Source organism: Pan paniscus, chromosome 3 (assembly GCF_029289425.2).
Source record: "Pan paniscus chromosome 3, NHGRI_mPanPan1-v2.0_pri, whole genome shotgun sequence".
Lineage (NCBI taxonomy): Eukaryota > Metazoa > Chordata > Mammalia > Primates > Hominidae > Pan > Pan paniscus.
This window is the reverse complement of record NC_073252.2, coordinates 179,642,456-179,663,387: the sequence shown is the minus strand read 5'-3', so window position 1 is coordinate 179,663,387 and position 20,932 is coordinate 179,642,456. Positions and strand designations below refer to the sequence as shown.

General features: G+C 38.1%; 1 protein-coding gene and 1 pseudogene across 1 annotated transcript in view; one reads left to right on the top strand and one right to left on the bottom strand.

Moving 5' to 3' along the window:
• Positions 1-20,932, bottom strand: part of TENM3 (teneurin transmembrane protein 3) — a 2,735,422-nt gene that overhangs the window by 886,142 nt on the left and 1,828,348 nt on the right. The gene's annotated exons all lie outside the window — the stretch shown is intronic.
• LOC100994426 (cyclin-H-like) lies at positions 5,209-7,941 on the top strand (annotated as a pseudogene).

The following is a 20,932-nucleotide window of genomic DNA, read 5'->3' as shown; positions in this document are numbered from 1 at the left end:
TCCTCTCCGTGTTATTTTGCATATATTCCTACCCTCACCCATGTATTCAAGTATCCTTTCTAAGCAGATTAAAATCAAACATGTGACCCTTGTGCTGTTACTGCTTTAGAGCCTTCACTTATGCATTTCCGAAGGTCTGCTGGATATTTCTGCACAGAAGCCCTGCCAGCTCATTGACTTCAGCATGCTGTAACTCTACTTCAAACTCACGTTTCCTTGCATCCTCCCCAGTAGTACCACCTTTCTTCTTATCTCTCAAGTAGAGATTCAAAATCCTGAGCTGCACCTCTTACTTTTCTTTCATCCCCTGCAACAATCTTTTTTTTTTTTTTTTTTTTGAGATAGTCTTGCTTTGTGGCCCAGGCTGGAGTGCAGTGGCATGATCTCAGCTCATTGCAACCTCCACCTCCTGGGCTCAAGTGATTCTTCTGCCTCAGCCTCCAGAGTAGCCAGGATTACAGGCTAATTTGTATTTTTAGTAGAGACAAGGTTTCACTGTGTTGGCCAGGCTGGTCTTGAACTCCTGACCTCAAGTGATCCACTCATCTCATCTCGGCCTCTCAAAGTGTTGGGATTACAAGCATGAGCCACCACACCAGACCACCTTCACCAATCTTAAAAACTCTCATGTTGCTTCTTCCTGAGCAACGGTTCTTCAGTCATTTTGTTCTTTTCATCCCCGCTGCTACTGTTCTAGCTGTACTTATTTTATTGACTCATATCACATGTATCACATACCATTTCATATTAGAGAAGTCTGTGTATGCTCATCATATTCTCTAGATTTTAAGCGTCATGAGGGCAGCATGTATCAGAGCTTGGAATGAAAATTCCTAATGAAGCTTTGAGACCTATCCTATCAGAATCCTGTCATGTAAGTTTATCCAGCTAAGTTGTCAACTTTCCCTTGCCTTTTCCCCTTCCTCATTGCTGAAATCTCCAATGTGGAATTTGAGCTGAAGATCAGTCCAGTGCTTAAAATCACAATAGCTTAAATAGCTTTGTGGCCCTGGCCCACCCCATCTCTGCTTTTAATAAAGTACTAGGTTTCTTCATTTTGGAGACAGTATCCCCGGCGTATGATCCTAAAATACACTTGAGGTACAAAGATTCTGTGTCTTGTGAGTTGTAGCAAGATGCCTTATTTGTAGTAGGCCATAATTATTTGCTGAATGACTAACAATTTATCTAATCTAATTGATTTCTAAGCCACTGATATTTGTATGTTATTTGTGTATTTTAATGTACATAATTATTAAAATATTAGCAAGTATTTTCTGCCCATTTTAATGGCTCATTACCTTCTATATCATGTTATATCCTGGTTTATATAAGAACATCTGTGTCTAATATATTCCTGTAAATCATCCCTGTTCATTTTCATAAGGATATTAGACTCAGCAAATATGTGTCATGTGGATTTTTATGTGCCAGCCTCTAAACATCACAAAAACTTCCCAGAGCCAGAGATAACTGCACTGAATCAGCTGTTCCCAAGTTTACTTTTAACCGTCGCTCAAATTAGATATCTATGAGCTCCCCTTAGAGTCCAATCCCAGGCTGCCAGCTGCTCCAGATGTAAGGAGCTTTTATAGCCTTCAAACACATTTTATCTGTCATCATTTTCATCAACACGAATATCTTTCTCTTTATTCTCTGTCATAGAACCTGGTAAACAAGGAAGAAAAAAGCTTGGCTTTATTGTAACTCCAAAGAGGTCAGTCTGTGGGGGAAAAAAACAACACAGCATGTCTTTCTTTGCATCTTTTTCCATGCAGTTCTTCAAAGGTTTGTCAACCACCACCTTAATCCATTTATTGAAGACGCCCAATTTTCCAGATGACCTTTTCTTTGGAATTCATTGGAAATGCAGCTTGAAGTGATAGAAAAGAAATGAAGAATGCAGGCAGGTTTCAGCGCTAATTTTGTCTCTACACGTTAACCGATCATGTGTTCTGACCAAATTACCCGCTTTTTCTCATCTGTAAAATGGGCAGTGATTTTGGGAGGGTTAAACATGAAAAATGATTATAACGTTTTTAAATAAAATAAGCTACAAATAAATTTACATACCTTTTGATCCTAATCACAGAGTTAGGATGTACTCAAATAAGTTTGCCAAGATGTAAAGTTAAAGGAGGCACATTGCAGCAGCATTGATAATAGCAAACAACTGGAAAAAGCTAATGAAACTATGAAAAGGGAGCTAGAATGGAAATGATGAGATAGCCATATCATGGGATATTATGGAGTCACTTTTTAAAAGTCGTGTGGTTTTGCATAGCTTATAAGGAAATGTTTCTAAGGAGTAGTATTAAGGGTAAAAAGTGAGGCCAGGCACAGTGGCTCACACTTGGAATCTCAGCACTTTGGGGGGCTGAGGCAGGTGGATTACCTGAGCCTAGAAGTTCCAGACTAGCCTGGACAACATAGTGAGACTCCTCTCTAAAATATACACACACACACACACACACACACACACACACACACGTGTATTTATATATATATACAAATACATATGTACATTTTATATATATATATATGTATACACTTTTTTTTTTTTTGAGACGGAGTCTTGCTCTATCACTCAGGCTGGAGTGCAGTGGCACAATCTTGGCTCATTGCAACCTCCACCTCCCAGGTTCAAGTGATTCTCCTGCCTCAGCCTCCCAAGTAGCTGGGACTACAGGTGTATTTTTAGTAGAGGCGGGGTTTCACCATATTGGCCAGGCTGGTCTTGAACTCCCGACCTCGTGATCTGTCCTCCTCAGCCTCTCAAAGTGCTGGGATTACAGGCATGAGCCACTGCACCCGGCCTGTATATATATTTTATAAAGAGTAAAAAGTGAGGTATAGAGCACTTATTTAGCATGTTATAAGGTATAAATAAGAAAAGAATGTGTGTGCACATAGGCTACTATATATATGCATGGATATATTCTGGACTAAAACATAAAACTGATAAAATGACCAACTTAGAATAGAATAACTGAGGACAGGAAGGTGTCATTACTTTATGTTACACATGTGTCTACATTTGCATACGTTTTATTTTCTTTATAAAAATAGCAAGAGTAACATGAATAGTATAACAATGAGATTTTTGATATTCTTTTGTATACATTTGTTTAAAAAACTAATATATAACCTGAAAATAAATGTAAAAAATTCTACAAAATTTCAGTGGATATATTGACATAAAAGATTGTTTTGTCATACAAAGAATATCAACATTCAGTCATAGACTCAAAGAAAATTAAGTCTGGAAGATGTGCTGCTTGTAGTGATTTAGTATTGCTAAGGTTAATGCTATACACTGTATTGGGGAGAGTATTTATGTAATCAGCTTTTATCAAGTACCTGCTGTTTCCTTTGCCCTCGAACACCTAGCGTGTAGGCATAAAAGGATTGGAAGGCAGCTCTTGTTCAATGCATCATATTGCTTTTTGAAATCTAAAAAATCATTACTAGATGATACATGAACAAATATAGTATGATGTGGGTGGGGAAATTCTCCCCAGCTGTGCTGAGGCAATGAGCATGTGGATCTGGAAGAACAGCAGCCAGGCTGAGTCACCACGTCTGCCCCCTGAGTTGTTGGGTGAGGCGGCCGGACTTAGGGAATTCTGATGATTTGCCCAAGGTGAGCTAGATGAGCTGAGCAGGGACGGTGTCTCTAATCAGCCATTTCAGTATGGGGCTTTGTCTGTGGCAACAAACATTCTGTGGTCAAGATGTGGGGAATAGACCCACCTGATCTAGTCCCCACAATACCACAGAAGGTGTTTATTTTATGAATAAAGATATTCGAAATCACAGAGATTAAATAATTTGCACAAAGACACAAGGCTAAATGATAGCAGAACTGGAATTTAAACTCCTATCTGACTCTCTCCATTGTTTATTGTCTTAAAGACAGGAGTGAAGATACACAAGTGGGAATTGATATGGTGTGTAGGCAAAACAGTCAGCTGAAGGCTTGTTAAAATAGTCGAGAGAAATTCTTCTAGGTGCCAGTAGTATGACAGTAAGAAATGAATTCAGAAAGGAAAGGCAGAAGTCAAGTTGAAAAACCAGTGAAATAAAGATTTCCAGGAGACTCTATGGAGCTAGCCTATAAATGTTATGTTCAAATATTCTAATACCTATAACCAAATAGTGGGAGTACTAATAAAAACCTCTACACCTCGCTTGCACTTCTTTTTCCCACAGGCCAAATCTGCAATCCACTTTAAGGTTAATGGCTCTGTCTTTGAGGTATATTTAGTGTGTTCACCTTTTAAGGGTCACACACATAACTATGATAACCTGATTTATCACCTATACCGTGTAACACTATCTTTTACTCCAAACGAAAAATTAAACTTCCTACAAACTCCATAAAATGCATATTAAAATATCATGCACAGGGCAAATAAAAATTTTACATAATGACAGGTTTAATTTTGTTTATTCTCTTAGCATCTATTCTTGAAAACTAGGCCCCGAATTTCTCTATTTATGCTTCTAATTTCAGAATAGTCTAAAATGTCATTTTTATTATTCCTTATATTAGAGCGCTTAAAATTAAAAACATTCATCAGAAAATTGCTGTCTTTAAAATGTATCACCCAATATGGAATGTAAATATTATATTTAAATATTTTAAAATTAAATTATTGTTTAATTTATGATTGCATGAGCACAGTGTAGTTGGGCTATGTGTGGGTGGACAGCTCTGTTCTCAGGCAGAAATATGTCCCTTAACACCACTTTAAAAGCCACAAACCAAAAACCTTCAGCTGCCAGACTGAGGACAGAAAGGTTACTGAAAGCCAAAGAGAAACTGTCACTACTAGACATTTCGAATCAGTCCCTAATTATTGAAAGTCACTTTAAAATATATGGGCACATTGAATTTTCAGAACTGCTTTTATGGAACTAACAACCTAAGAATCAACTGATTTTTTTTTCAGCAAAGAAACTATAAATAAATGCAAAGGAAGAAAGGATGGGATAAGACAAATACAGTGAGTTGCACTCCCAGGTATAAAATATAAACATACAACCATTTGATTTAAAAATAGAACTTGTATAGCTTTAGCACTCTGGTCAAAAATACACGTTGTCTTAATAAGATGGTAACAAACCCTTATGTGCAAGAAATAGACAATATAAACTTCATATAGGATGCCGGTTCTAGTTTGTAAATAGGAAATACTTCTTTAAATGCGTAGAGTGTCTTATGCATTTCAGAACATTACATGTTCATCGTTTCGTCTGAATCTTGAAACGCGGAGGTACCTTTCTACTCATTCAAGCAGTTGGCCTCGAATGTTCAGGGTCTGCTCAGATCCCGCTGCCTCTATGATTCCTGCGTTGGCTGCCCCAGATGGGAGTAATTCTCCCTCCTCTGAGAGCTTGCGGGGTGATGATCTCATAGGGCAACGGCGCTGTCTTGTGTTTGTCTTTCCTTCCTTCCTTATGGTGTATCTCCGAGCTGTCTCTCAGGTCACCTTCTCTCCCTCTTCCCTTCTCCACGTCTCATCCCTTCACTGTAATACCCAGCACAGGACTCTGGTCAGGATTTACAACTACGGTGTCTGTGGGCTGACATGCCTCTGTGTCCTGGCCTGCAGACAAGCCTTGTATGGTCTCTAGTGCTTGTCTGTGTTTACCTAACATTGAAAACCTTGGGAGATTTCATAGAAAAATCTGAATTTCTAGTTTCTTTTGAGGTAGTGGGAGATTTGGCTGCTCTGGGCCAGTCTTACTTCATGGCAGTGACTGGCTAGGGACACGTGGGATCTTCCCCTTCAGGATTTGCCCATACACTCCAACTTGCCACGGTCCTCCTGGCTCCCTGTTGCACTCCTGCTTTGAAGCATCATCATGAATTAGTGACTACCATTTTTTCTTTAATGACAGAGAAATACCTATCTGCATTCTGATTTCTATTAAAAGTGAGTTGACAGGCTGGGCTCAGAGACAGGCGAATTACCTGAGGTCAGGAGTTCAAGACCAGACCGGCCAACATGGTGAAACCCCAACTCTACTAAAAATAGTGTGGTGGCATGTGCTGGGTGTGGTGGTGGGTGCCTGTAATCCTAGCTACTGGGGAGGCTGAGGCAGGAGAATTGCTTGAACCCACGAGGCGGAGGTTGCAGTGAGCCAAGATTGTGCCAGGGCACTCCAGCCTGGGCGACATAGTGAGACTCCATCTCAAAAAATAAAAAATAAAAAAGTGAGTTGACAAAAGAAAACAAGAACAAGCCTAGTACAGTGGTGGCACATGCCTGTGGTCCCAGCTACTTGGGAGGCAGAAGCGAGAGGCTCGCTTGGGCTCAGGAGTTCCGGTCCAGCCTGGGAAACATAGCAAGACCCATCTCTAAACAAAAACAAAAACAAGAAACAAGAAAAAGCAAGAACGGCCACTGGATGATTCCCAATCTGCAGCCCTCATTTTCAATACGGCTTGGCCCTATTGGCATTTGAGTTTGTGCTTTGTGTTAAAGCGAGAAACTTAGGAGCACAAAGTCTGTGATTCGTCACTTACTTCTTAACTGTGAAGCCCATCCTTCTGGTTTCTCATCTGAAAAGGAGAATCCGAGGTAGTTTTGCTTGAGGATTAAGTAAGGTAAATAAGTAATAACTATCACTCCTGGATAATAATGCTCACATGTGCATTTTTGGCCTACAAAGTAGATAAACTGAATGTATCTAGTCCCCAATTTGTTGGAAACCTTCGGGAGAGTTCTCTCGTACAGGAGGAGACACTTGAACAGAGTTTGGAATACGAACTACCTTTTATACAGCAACGTAAATTTCCATCTGACTGTCCACAACCCCTATAGACCACTGGAGTGCTTCCTCACTGATTTAAAGACTTACTATGCAATGCTGGAGAATCCAGACATTTTGAGGAAAACAGATGATGAACTTCTTAATAGAATCACATTGATGGCTGCTTACTGTTTATACACACCTTCCCAAATTGCCCTGCCTGCCATTTTATCCAGTGCCTTCAGGACTGGAATTACTACGGAAAGTTATTTATTGGACAGTCTGATGTTGAGAGAGAACAGAACTTGCTTGTCACTGTTACGAGATATAATGAAAAGCATGAGAAATTGAGTAAAAAAGTATGTACCACCCAGATCTGAAGAAGCTGCTGTTCTGAAACCGAAGTTGGAGCAATGTCATTCTGCTGAGCTTGCACTTAATGTAATTATGAAGAAGAGGAAAGGCTGTGAAGATAATGATGATATCTCAAAGAAAGCCAGACATGAGGAGGAAGAATAGACAGATGATGATATCTCAAAGAAAGCCAGACATGAGGAGGAAGAATAGACTGATGATGACCTGGTAGACTCTCTCTAGCCATTTCAAGTTGACTTGTCAATGCTAACTAATCAAGAGAATTAGGAAGCATACCAGGCTTTTAAGGTGAGCTGTGGTTGTGCCACTGCACTCCAGCCTGGGTGACAGAATGAATGAATAAATAAATAAATAGTATATCATATGAAAACATCAAAACATATTAAACATTTCTATTTGCTATCTAATTTTTTTCTTTCATAGTAGTTCATGTAAAAGAAAACATCTTCAAAAAAGCCAGAAAAAAAAAAAAAAGCTCAGCTCATTATCTGCAACATAGTGGGCACGTGTTGTTACTATCCTTATCATGTGTGACATTAGACAATCTTCAGAACTGAGCTCTTCCATGGGATCACCTCAGCAGCACAGGTTAGATTTGCCCAGCAGCTGGAACTCATGAATCAAGGCTATGAGTCATGATCTAATACATATTTGTTAGATGCCTACTATGTGTCTGGCACTGTTGTAGATACTTGGTATCTATGTTGTAAACAAAGCACATCTGCTCTTATGAAGGCTTACCACCAGTAAGTGAAGGAGATAAGAAATACATACTTAAATATATATAATTATGCCAGGAACAATATGTGCTGTAAAAAATAAGGCAAGGCAGAAGAATAGAGAAAACACAGGAGCATGTACTATCTCTATTAGTCCGTTTTCACACTGTTGATAAAGACATACCTGAGACTGGGCAATTTACAAAAGAAACTTTTTTGACTTATTTGACTTACAGTTCCATGTGGCTGGGGAGGCCTCACAATCAAGGCAGAAGGTAAGGGAGGAGCAAGTCACATCTTACATGGATGGCAGCAGGCAAAGAGGGCTTGTGCAGGGAAACTCCCATTTTTAAAACTATCAGAGTTCATGAGACCCATTCACTATCATGAGAACAGCATGGGAAAAGACCCACCCCCTCCATGATTCAATCATCTCCCACGTGGTCCCTCCCACATCATGGGAATTATGGGAGCTATAAGATGAGATTTGGGTGGGGACACAAAGCCAAACCATATCACTATTTTATATAGCTTGGAACAAAGAGATGGTTCTCCAGCAGGGACCTGGATGCAGTGAGAGTGAATCATGGAGCATTTGAGGGAGGGACATGGCTGGCAGCCAGGACAGAGTGTTGTGAACAGTGACAAAGAGGTCAGTGAATGAGTGACAGAGACTTCAGAGTTTTCCAGGGGTCACATCCCTTTAGGCCTTGTAGGCCATACATAAACACCTAGATTTTAATTGTGATCAGAAATCCTTGGAATCCTTTTTTGAATTTTTTAATTTTTAATTAGTATGGGCATATACTAGTTTTATATAATTATCGGGTACATGTGATGTTTTGATACAGGCATACAATGGATAATGATCATATCAGAGTGATTGGGGCATCTACCACCTCAAGTGTTTATCCTTAGAATATTTTAATCTTGTAAGTTACATGATCTGCTTGGTTCTAAAAGGCTGCTAGGTGGGTCATAGGCTCTGGGGAAGACAGAGAAGAAGCACGAGAGTCAGGAGGGTGTTAGATCCTCCGTAGATCATGTGAGGGCTGATAGTGGCTTGCATCCAAAGGTGGTGGCGGTGGAGGATGTGAAACAGTCAGATCGTGGGGACGCTCTGGGGCTGCAGGCTTTGGAAGAGATCTTGATACTGAAGAGTATCAAGTTTTTGCAGTAAATATGGAAGTGGATATCAAGAGCTCAGTTTTCAACTTAAGTTTTAGATGCCCAAAGGACATCCAAGAGGAGATGTTGAATGGACAGTTAGATACACATCTGGAGTTCAAGGGAGAGGGTGGGGCTAGAGATATACATGGAAATCATTGTTTTATAGAGACGACATCTAAAGCCATGGAATTGAACTCATCAAAGACTCGAGTGCAGAATGAAAAAGAAGAGGCAGGAGGATTGAGCCCTGGGTCACACACTTAGTGATCAGGCCCAGAATGAGGATGCATCAGTCAGATGAGAAGGTGTAGCCAGCACAGTAGGGGTAGAACCAGGAGGGGCCCTCCTCAGGGCCCCAGGTTGCATTCAAATCTTGACTTGCAAGGAAGGAAGCTTGCTTCCCAAGGTGATGTATGTTTAGACCAAAGGTATTTTAGGCATGGAAGGACCTTAGCAGCAATATTTTTCAAGTCCTGCACTTTACAGAAGTTGAGACTGAGACACAGGGAGGTTAACTACCCAAAGTCACACATCAATTGGTTTGAGTTGATTAGGGATGATGTGTTCCGTTGGAGAGATGACAGGCTGGGCCAGAGGTGAGTATCGCCTAATGAAGCTGGAATTGTTACCAGTCACTCCTATCTCTAGCCAAGAAAAGGAGGGGACAGGAACAGTCACAGGCATCAGCTGTTGAACTTGTTTCTTAGAAATGCAGACTCTTACAGAGCACTTTCTGTATGCATAATATAATTCTAGACACTGTTCAACTGTAGAGTGAGAAGGTAAATACTCTTTCCTCCAAGGTTGTTTTTTTCTTCAAATTGGTGGAAGAGTTGAACAATCATAGCAAATATATATACACATATAAAAACTAATTCAGAAATTGAGTTTTTTTTTAAATCAGAAATTAAGTAGATCTTAAAGCAATATAGATGCTTCCTTAAGAGAGTGTGGTGAATAGGATCCCTAGTACTAGGTGGGGCATCCAGTGACTATTTGCTGAGTAAATTAAGGCCTTCTGTTTTCCTCAGTAGGAAACCACTCATGGATAAAGCAATCAAACTGTGAAAGAATAGAAGCATTTTTCCCCAAACTTAAAATTAAAAAGTTATATTCATACAGGTGATGCTGAAATCAATACCGATTGTAAAACACAATGTCCTTAAATATTCTACAACGAATGCTACTTTCAGTTAATCTTCACCTCATCACTCAGTATCATGTGAAAAAAACTTCCTGTTCTCCAAGAGCACATGCTTTGAATATCCAAATGTATGTGTGTCTGGATAACACGAATTAGGTATTTATCCTAATGCTCTCCCTCAACTGGCCCCCAACCCCTGACAGGCCCTGGTATGTAATGTTCCCCTCCCTGTGTTCTCATTGTTCAACTTCTACTTATGAGTGAGAATATGTGGTGTTTGGTTTTCTGTTCCTGTGCTAGTTTGCTGAGTATGATGGCTTCCAGCTTCATCCATGTCCCTGCAAAGGACATGAATTCATTCCTTTTCATGGCTGCATAGTATTCCATGGTGTATATGTGCCACATTTTCTTTATCCAGTCTATCATTGATGGGCATTTGGGTTGGTTCCAAGTCTTTGCTATCTCAAACAGTGCTGCAATAAACATACGTGTGCATGTGTCTTTATAGTAGAATGATTTACAATCCTTTGGGGCAAAGACTTCCTGACTAAAACACCAAAAGCAATTACAACAAAAGCCAAAATTGACAAATGGGATCTAATTAAACTAAAGAGCTTCTGCACAGCAAAAGAAACTATCATCAGAGTGAACAGGCAACCTACGGAATGGGAGAACATTTTTGCAATCTACCCATCTGATAAAGGTCTAATATCCAGAATATACAAGGAACTTAAACAAATTTTCTGCTCTTTTAATAGGGTTTTTTTTTGGTTCTTTTAAGATATACAAATATACCTATCTCCAAATTTTATGTAAGTGTGTGTGTGTGTGTGTGTGTGTGTGTGTGTGTATGTTCACATGGACATGCATTTACCTCTTTATTGAGAACATATGGACTCCCAGATTTTTATGCAAAGCCATACGTTTCTGTCTGGTATCATATGGCTCTAATTCGATTAACACTATCCAGTCCTGTAATGTGCTTCTTTGTTACATATTATCTAAGTCATATGAGTGAAAATTCCTATTACAGAAGAGGGGAAAAAGAACTTGCTAAATAATCCTTTTGCAGTTTTTTTTGGGTGGGGGGAATGAAGGATGTAAAAACTTGATAAAAACATAAAACTTTATAATAATAATTTGAAGACTCTGACATACCCGGTATTTTTGCTGGTATTTTATATTTTAATCCATAACTTTACACTAAACAAGATCCAAAAGTGGGAAAACATTGTGGTGAAATTCTGTGATTTTAAATTTAGCGGGCAGCTGGAAAGAAAGTGGAAATGTGTGTGCTGATGTGAGGGGTGTGTTAGGGGCTTTCAGCTGTGAGTATTTTCAGTAAATATCTGCAAATATTATAGAGCACATGCCATGGAAGAAAGATCATAAAGCTCATAGACTCTTACGACATATTGAGTAATTTCCATTGGAAATCTCTAAAATAATTCTTGTAGGCAGGATCAGAGGCTCATCTAAACAACTGTTTTGGCCAACACTGATGCCTTTTCCTTTCGTTCGGGAGATCAGATATTGAATTTAGCCTTAAAGGTGGATCCCATTCTGGGTAGCCCCAGAGGACAGGCTAGAGGCTTGGTTTTGGTTGGGTTTTTCCCTTGTGGCAGAGGAATTGTAAAATTTATTTCAAGATCCTTACTAGGGTGGCGTGAGTAGTGGATATGGTCACTCCATGAGTGACATCACCAGGTGACTTTGGCCTTGTGATTCCATCCAGTAATTTTGATTCATCATGACAGACAGGCTCATATATTTTTTTTGGTACAGAGGTAGAATATACTTGGGGCACCTCACACCATTAGAAGTTTCTTAGTTATAGAAGGGCTATGATTTTTGGGAGGAAGCTTAGTGTCAAATTCTTCCTGTCCCTTGATCATTGAGAAGGTTTGCTGCAAGTCAGCATCATTGGTTTCCTCTCTGTACTAAAAATTGGGCTCCAATCTGAAAGAAAGTTAAAAATATGGAAGTCTACCTGCCTTGGAGAAAATGATGGAAATGAGAGTGTGTGCACATGTGGGCAGGTGCACAAAAACTCAGGCAGAAATAGATGCCTCTCATTGAACTGATTTGCCACTTGAGAGAGAATAAAGAAACTAGCAATATCCAGATGTTATAATTCTGTTCTCAACAATACTACTGGCAGCTCTTGAGCTCCGGGGGAAAGGAAGGGAGCAGGTCTCTCCTGTGGTGAAATCACGGAGGAGAAAGACGGAAGCCTATTCTTTGTTGCACTTCACACTGAGTGCTTTACACAGAGCAGAGGCCCAATTAATGCTTGTGGAATTGAATTTATTGAATTGCACTGAAGGAAAAAGAGGACTCAAGGGGCTTGGAGACTTCAAGAGTATATTGCAAGAGGGTCAGTTTCAAGTCAAGACTGAAATTCTAAATCTCTAGGTATGTCTGTTGTGAACTGGAGATATATATAGGTATATCTTAAATGGGAAACAAACAACAAATATACGTATTGGAACTGCTGAATGTTTGGTATTGGACCATATTTATATATGATATGTGAAAGAATATACTGATTTTCAACTAATATTATTTTAATACATCTTGAGCCAAAATTTATTTACTTTCCTTTAAGTTTTTGTGAAATTTTGAATGATGATAATCAGGTAAAGTGATTAAAGATGACATATTTTTTACTTAATTAAAACTCTTAATGGAAAAAGTTTTTCCACTAAATTTGAAGCGTAAGTTAAGCTATTTTTGAATCTAAATTAATCAAGAAGCCAAAATATTTTTGGCATTGGCAATCAGGATGCCTTTAAAATGTTCTCATAAATCAATGAAGATTTAAGATCTTCCTCAAATTTTGAAGATAAACTCATATTTGGGCTGTGATGAAGTGTGAAAAATTTCAGCATAGAAGTTGTTATTTTCATGAATTTATGAGTGTGTGAGAACATCTCTCTGCTAAATTAATTACAGCAATAAATACTACAACCAATATAAAATGAAAGGTTAAAAAATTTGTCCTAAAATTTTTAAAAATCAAGAAAAAAGGTCAGTGGGAAAAAATTAGGTTTACTTCAAGAATAAAATATTCAGGGTAGTTGATAAAAATACTGTTAGGATCCTATACAAAAAACATAGCCTGTAATCCCACCACACTGGGAGGCTGAGGCGGGAGGATCACAAGGTCAAGAGATTGAGACCATCCTGGCCAACATGGTGAAACCCCATCTCTTCTAAAAATACAAAAACTAGCTGGGTGTGGTGGTGCATGCCTGTAGTCCCAGCTACTCAGGAGGCTGAGGCAGGAGAATCACTTGAACCTGGGAGGCAGAGGTTTCAGTGAGCTGAGATCGCGCCACTGCACTCCAGCCTGGTGACAGAGAGAGACTCTGTCTCAAAAAAACCCCCAAAAAACAAAACAAAACAAAAAACAAAACAACAAAACAACAAAACAAATAAAAGAAAAAACCCACATAAAGAATTGGGTAAAATTAGTTTAAAAATTGTTGTTGGTTTTCTTTCACTTTTTTGTAAATACCGTATCAGGTATTTTTCTTTCTATGTTTCTCTAATTCTTGTAGTTCTTAAATACTCTTTAATTTTTAAATTTATAGGCAAATAAAAACAAAATTAAATTCTTTTACCTAAGTCTTAAGGATAAAAAGACAATATATACCTCAAGATTTTTTACTTTTAACTTCTGAGATAACATGTGGACCTAGAACTAGTCTTCTAATTAATCTAGTACTTTCAGTTCAAAATATTCAAAAACTGTTAAAAGAAGAAGAGAGACAGTATTAAAAGTGACATAAAAATCACATGGTTTTTACTTCTTTTCTCTGGAAAAAAAACATTAGCCCAAATTATTGGTATTTAGATTAAATCTTTGAAAATATTCACTATAAATATTTTAGAATGTAGAAAACAAAAATCTCTATTACAATGAATAATATGGTAATGTAAAATTGTTGCTTTTGTTTTACAAATTGTTAAATAATAAAAGTTAAATAATACATTAAAGACTACCTTATAATTTAGCAACTGCTTCATCATTTCAGCAGAATGTTCTTTTTTAGAATCAGTAAAAAACGAAATAAAAGATGTAATTGCAATATCTTCAAAACACCACTTACTTTGAAAAATAGTGAATGAAATGCATTTAATGGTAAAAATTTTGATATATTATTACAAGCAGAAAGTTTGGGCCCTTGGAATCACATACACATGACAGATGAAAAATATTAAAGGAGGTATTTACCACAAAGAATATTTTCCCAACAGAAATTTAGAAAGGGGTCTGGTCTGATAGAGTAATGGGTTATATGAAAACCTTCAAACATCTTAATTCAGAAAGATGAATGCCAGGAAGCTTAATGAGTTGGGGGAGTTCAAGTTTGCTGATTAGAACATATAGCAATATACATTTCAGTGGGACCAGAGAATATTTTACTGATCATGAAAATGTGAATAAGCAAAGTTGATGGGTCTTAGACCACCTTCACTTTCCTTTCCTTTATGTTAATAATCAGAGGAAATTTAATCAATGGAAAATATAAACCAGGAACAGGTTTTAGATATAAATATAGAAGAGACGAGTAAAAATGTAGAACAAAACAGTAAAAACACCTAGAATAAAACACTGGAATTGGGTAACTATTTTATTATCTGTTGACAGAAATATCACAAAGGTGTGTGTGTGTGTGTGTGTGTGTGTGTGTAGCTACAGATGTGTTGACTCACCTACTACTGTTTTTTTCAAAGATTATATTTAAAAACCAGCAATGAAGTACCACTAAAGTATTTTTAGTATGAACTGATCCTTTTCCATTTTCTCTTTTCAATGAAGTTGGATTGCATGAAGTGAATAAAGCTGCTTGACTTGATCTTATCAGCCTACAGCAGATAAAGAAAGAATTTCTAATGGTGCCTACGTCATTGACTGCAGTTGTTAGAGAAATAGAGAAATAGAATTGTTGGTGAGTCATATGGCTCTGATATTGCGCTAATGCGATGGCAGTTTTGGTGAGGATTTTGATATTTAATGAGTGAATAAGGGCAGAGCAAGTCTTTTAAGCCCATTTCTGATGGAAGCATAACCATATAAGTTTAAAATAAGAAAAGAAAAGAAGGGGAAGAAAGAATGAATAAATTTATTGATCAGATAATGCTGAAGGCATTCGAAGATGCCAACATTAATACAGTTGATAAATACATTGTTTACACAAGTGTGTCACTATCACTGGCCAGCATAAAAACTGTCCTTGCCCAGCAGTGTTTCCTCGAACACTTGAAATTGAAGAAGATAAAGCTCAGTATTTCCAGTGATCTCTAACTTTCAGATTTAGATGTAGATGATAAGCTTTTTGTATCAAAATCTTTGATCAACGCTATGAATCTTGTTCTTGCAAAGCTGTAAGAACACCAAGATTCTTCTAAATTTTAACTTAAAGTCAGTATCATAAGAATGCCAAGTTTAAAAATGGAACAATGTTCTACCTTTTAGTTAGTATGAAATTAGTTGAGAAGAGACTAATTGGATAGTCACTTGTAAATGTATTCCTGGATACACTTAGGCAAGAATGATGCAGGAGCTCTTCTTTTGACTAATAACACACTTCATGCTCTTTAGTATGTCTTTATATCTGCGTCAAAGCTGAAATCAATGAGGTATGGATAAAAAACGGGCTGAATATTGGAAGATGCCAATAAGACCCATTCCACTAACCCCTTCATGTGTGCCAAAATAATTTGTTTGAAATGCTGAATTTATGTGCTGAATAATTTGTTTGAACTGCTAGGCTGTAGATCTGGGGGCAGAACTAGTGAAAAATAGCCAGCTTTGGAGCTGGCAGGCTGAAGGGAAGAAGGAACAATTGGGCTAGGGTGAATCCCTATGGAGGAATCGAGCCTTTTCAGGAAGGGAATGTCAGGGTGAAAAGCAGGAGTTCTTTTTCAGGGCGAGGATGGATAACAAAGGCTGCACAAGGTGGGTAATAGGATTTCAGTTTCTGAAAGATGAATTCCAGGACGAAGGTCTCCCACAGTGTGGAGACATATCTTGGGGTTTAAATTGAGCCCTCATCCTGTAAGAGGTCTGTGATGCTGCAGATTCTTTCTACCAGGCAAGGCCTCCTGGTATTAATCAGAGCCCAGCTATGTGGAGGAGGAGCAGCTGGAGCATCTGGGCAGAGGCTGGCCGAGGGCCTGGTAAGCTGGTGTCTACTGAGAGACAGCATTCCTTCGGAACACCTAAGCCCACTGCTGTAGCAACGAAGAGAAGGGAGCCCTGGTCTTCCACTCTCATCAAATACACCCCAGTGGTCAATGCATGCCTCTATTTCTTGTGAGAATCCTCATTTCTCATGTGTGTGCATTTAGCGTGTACCATGGCTTCAGATGGTTCACACTTATTATTTTCCCACCTGGCTTTGAGATGCATCTGGGGAAAGCTGGTGCTGTCACCTTTCAGGATGAAGAGCAAACGCTAAATTTTAATTACAAAATACCAGGATGTCTTTGAGAACATTGTTCTTAACTTCAGTAAGACTTTTCAGTTCTTTTAAAAATCCTTTGCATGGTATCTCAGAATCACAAAGTTTAATTTTAAAAGGGATCATCATGATGAGCTTATTCAACACTTTCATTTCATAGGCAACAGAATGGAGGTCTAGAAGGATTAATTGACTTACTTAAGGTCAGTTTTATAGAAACGAAAAAAAAAATCTTGAACAAATTCTCTAGCTTTTAGATTGGGGGAATAAGACTATTTACTCATTCACTTCCCAACAAATCACTCACCCACTGTCCCGAAGCCCAAGGCCTGCTGTCTTCCATGGATACCCACTTTCCCTTGATTCAGAACTTGACAGTAAGTGGAGTGGGGAGGAAAGGCTATTAAAGCCTATGCTCTTTAAACAGAGTGCTTACATTTTAGACACAGTAGGAATAACCGTAGAGAAAGCAATTAGCAGGGGGAATGTCAGGAAGTCAGTCTGTTCTATGAAGAAAATCAACTACCTTTAAACAGTCAAAGAAAGCTTGGGTATATAACAGAATTTTGCCAATGGAGACACAATTAAAATAAACTTTGAGGCGGGCATGGTGCGGGGGAAATGTTTATATAGAGAATACAATCAGGCTGGGTACAGCGGCTCACAACTGTAATCCCAGCACTTTGGGAGGCTAAGGCAGGAGGATCACCTGAGGCCAGGAGTTTGAGACCACTCTGGCAACACAGTGAGACCTTGTCTCTATAAAAAATTTAAAAATTAGCTGGATGTTGTGGTGACATGCCTGTAGTCCCAGCTACCCAGGAGGCTGGTAAGGGAGGATTGCTTGAGCCTAGGAGTTCAAGACTGCAGTGAGCTATGACTGCACCACTGCCCTCCAGCCTGGGCAACAGAGCGAGATCCTGTCTCAAAAAAAAAAAAAAAAATCAGCCAGATAGAAAGTTGCACAGAAAAGATGGAAAGATGGAAAAATTGGGGGACTGGGAGCGCAAGTGTGTACTGAATGAGGGTGCTTAGAACCGCTGTGTAACTGTGTGTGCTGAGATAATGTTTATTACTGGAATAGCTAATGATAAGTTAATTAGGTCATCTTACATAGTTTGATTCAGAAAGAAACTTATTGTTTGCCTCATGGAACGACCTAAGCCTTTACAGATGTCTAAATTTGCGAAAATACTAATTTTGTTTAGGCCCTCACTAAAAGATAAAAAATAGTCAACAGACACATACTTACACAATGCAAACACATTATTTCCACTGACAGGGAATGAAATCCAACAGTTAATACGTATTTATTAATTTAACAGCGTATGTTAATGTGTTAAACCTAACCTCCTGCTTATTAGAATGAAATGAATGAATGTTATTAGAAATAACATTATAGGTCAAACAGAAGATAGCCCTACACAATATTCTTGCTGAATGAATAAATAACTAACTATGGCGGATTGACTTTCTAAAGGAGACATCAATTGAAAGAAGTGATTAAAGTTGACAGTGGAATTGTACAAATGACCCTAATTAATGAATTTTCTAATTTTTTCGTGTTTATAAACATTAGCCCCGTTTGCACACTGTGTGCATAAATATGCATGCATTACAACCAGTGACGTCCATAACTGGATGCAAATCACGCTCAGACACCTACTCTGTGGCATCTGTGAATTCTGACATATCATTCTATCGTAAGCTGCAGAAAGTTCTAATTTCCCCGTTTTTTTTTTTTTTTCTGCCACTGACTTGGAGACCGTTGACTTGGCAAAGCCCCTAACACCAGATCTCAGATAAAACTGACCATTTACAAGACATCAAATCTTCTGCAGCTTTGGATTAAGGATTCTGACCTTAAAAAAAGAAAAAGTTCGACTTCCAATCACTTCTTCTCTTTATAAATACGATAAACCGATGGCTGTTTTGCTCATACTCCCTGACAGTAGTAAGATAATGTCACTCTTCAAATAAGTTCTTACTTATTGGTTACCTTTTGATGGGTTTATCAGCTGCCAACAAATAATAGAGAACTATTTTGGTGAAGCCAGTCACGCCAGGCCTGTAAATGAGAATATCTGTGTGTGAAGTCCAAGCAGTACAGGTAGGTCTCCACGGCACAAGCTTCTGAGAGAATTAGAGCTACCTTCATGCTCTTACTTTTCTCGCTAGCCCTCATGTAATTACGGTAGAAAGTGCCATTACTCATGACATCATTACTGCTAATGATGACCAGAATATAGGCTTAAGTTAAAGGGTAGTGTTACTGTTTCATTAGGAACTCCGAAATTAGTAACATCATCATTGCCTCATATCCTATTAATTAAGACCAGCTCCTTATCCAAAAACATGAGAAGCTCATAGCTGGTGACATTCTCTTTGCAGGTGTTTAGGTTTAAAACTGTGTTTTCTTCTTACCTGCTAGAACTCAATTTTTTTTTCAACTTCTCAAAAATGTAGACAGGATTATCCAAGCCTGCTTTTTCCCTCCTACATATAAAACACAACATCTTATGTTTGATGTTTGTTTATTGGTAGTTTTATGAGCAATAAAAATGCTTTGCTAAGTGTATAGTTCTCTAAAATATACATATTTTAAATGGATAGAAAAAATTACAAATTATTTCAAAGGCTTTGGTAAAATATCGGGATGGCTCTGTATAGTGTGGGACTGTCTTGTGTTGCTAAAACATTTTAACCTAAAGCTGTGCTCTCCTATTCTGATTAATCATTTAAAAACCAAATACAAATCAAATGTAGAAACAGGACCAAATACTAACAAAAGCATTTTCCTTGCATATTCACGAGAACATTTCATTTGGGATTAGTAGTTTCATAAAAGCACAAATATAAATGTCAATGAATTTTACATTACACAGATGATATTGCAGAAGTAAAAATCTTTGCATTTATTGATACCTAATTTGGAAACCACAAAATACTGGATGCATCCTAAGAGGAATGGTGGGGGTGGGGGGGGGGGGCAGGGGAAAGTGGAAGTAGAGATGCCTGCCTGTATATTTTTGAAATGTGTCTTCGATGACTATAATTTATTAGCTATATTATCATAACGTTAACATTATAATAAAAATTAACATTCAGGTCTATTCCATAGGTTTATAATTTTAGTGGGCAGAATAATGCAAAACAAGTTCAGAGTGTGGGTTCATGAGTGGAACCCCACTTGTTCTGTATTTTTGCCTGGAGTTACATGAGAATGTAGACATTAATTCTTACATTTATGGAACACCTTTTTTGTCATTTAAATTCATTTTTATTCAGTCTTTTTCATTTAAGCATGCTTCAATGTATTTATAATAAATGAGAATACATATAAACCTTCCAGAACATCTCTGGGAATACGGAATTATATTAATGACACTTTTAATGTCACTTATTTGACATGGGATCTGATTATGCCATTAAAGACCTAGTTCCTCTGATACTCACACAGGGATTAGAAATAACTGAATTGGGGAAACATCCCAGAAACTAGGAATAGTTATTTTTAAATTCAATGGTAGAATTCACACATTTAAAATGGTACAATTCACAGTTCTTCCTCTTCTGGAATGTTAAATCTTGTTTGAGAGGAAATTCATATATTCATGATAAATTAGAAAACAATTTGGAAGCAACCTATAAAATGTATAGAGAGTTTCAGCCTGTATGTGTCATTCAGAGGCAATTCAGAACATGAGAAAAACCACCGCGGGCTCATGTTAATTCAGACAAACTTCATGGAGAGGGAAAATTTTGAGCTGAGTATTAACGATGTGTAGGATTTAGCAGAAACACAGAGAAAAAAGACTAGGAGTGAATCGGAGCATGTGAGGGGCCAAGGTGGCTAGGAGTGCTCTAAGAGGCAAGAAACAATTCCTCTTAGGATGCATCAAGAATGTTCCAAGATCGAGAAAGTAAACTGGGACCAGTTCATACGGACCCTTTCTGTGGGGTTGAAACTTTCAAATTTATTCAAATATGCAAAAGAAGCTAATATAGATTTTTAACAAATGGAATACATGGTGAAAATTACTCTATTGTATAGCCACCATTAAATAAAATGGTGACACTCAGAAACTAGGTAGTCTACTATTAAAAATGAGAAGTAAAGTCATGATGGTAAATTAGAGTAACCATAGTATGACACAGGAAGGAGAAATAAACCAGAAACTTTGCGAAGCATGTATCCTAGGACTCAGTGGCCACCTGAGTGTGGGATGGGAGAGAGATGCAATTCATAGAAGCAAGGAGACGTTCATTGAAGTAGGAAGTGTCTTAGT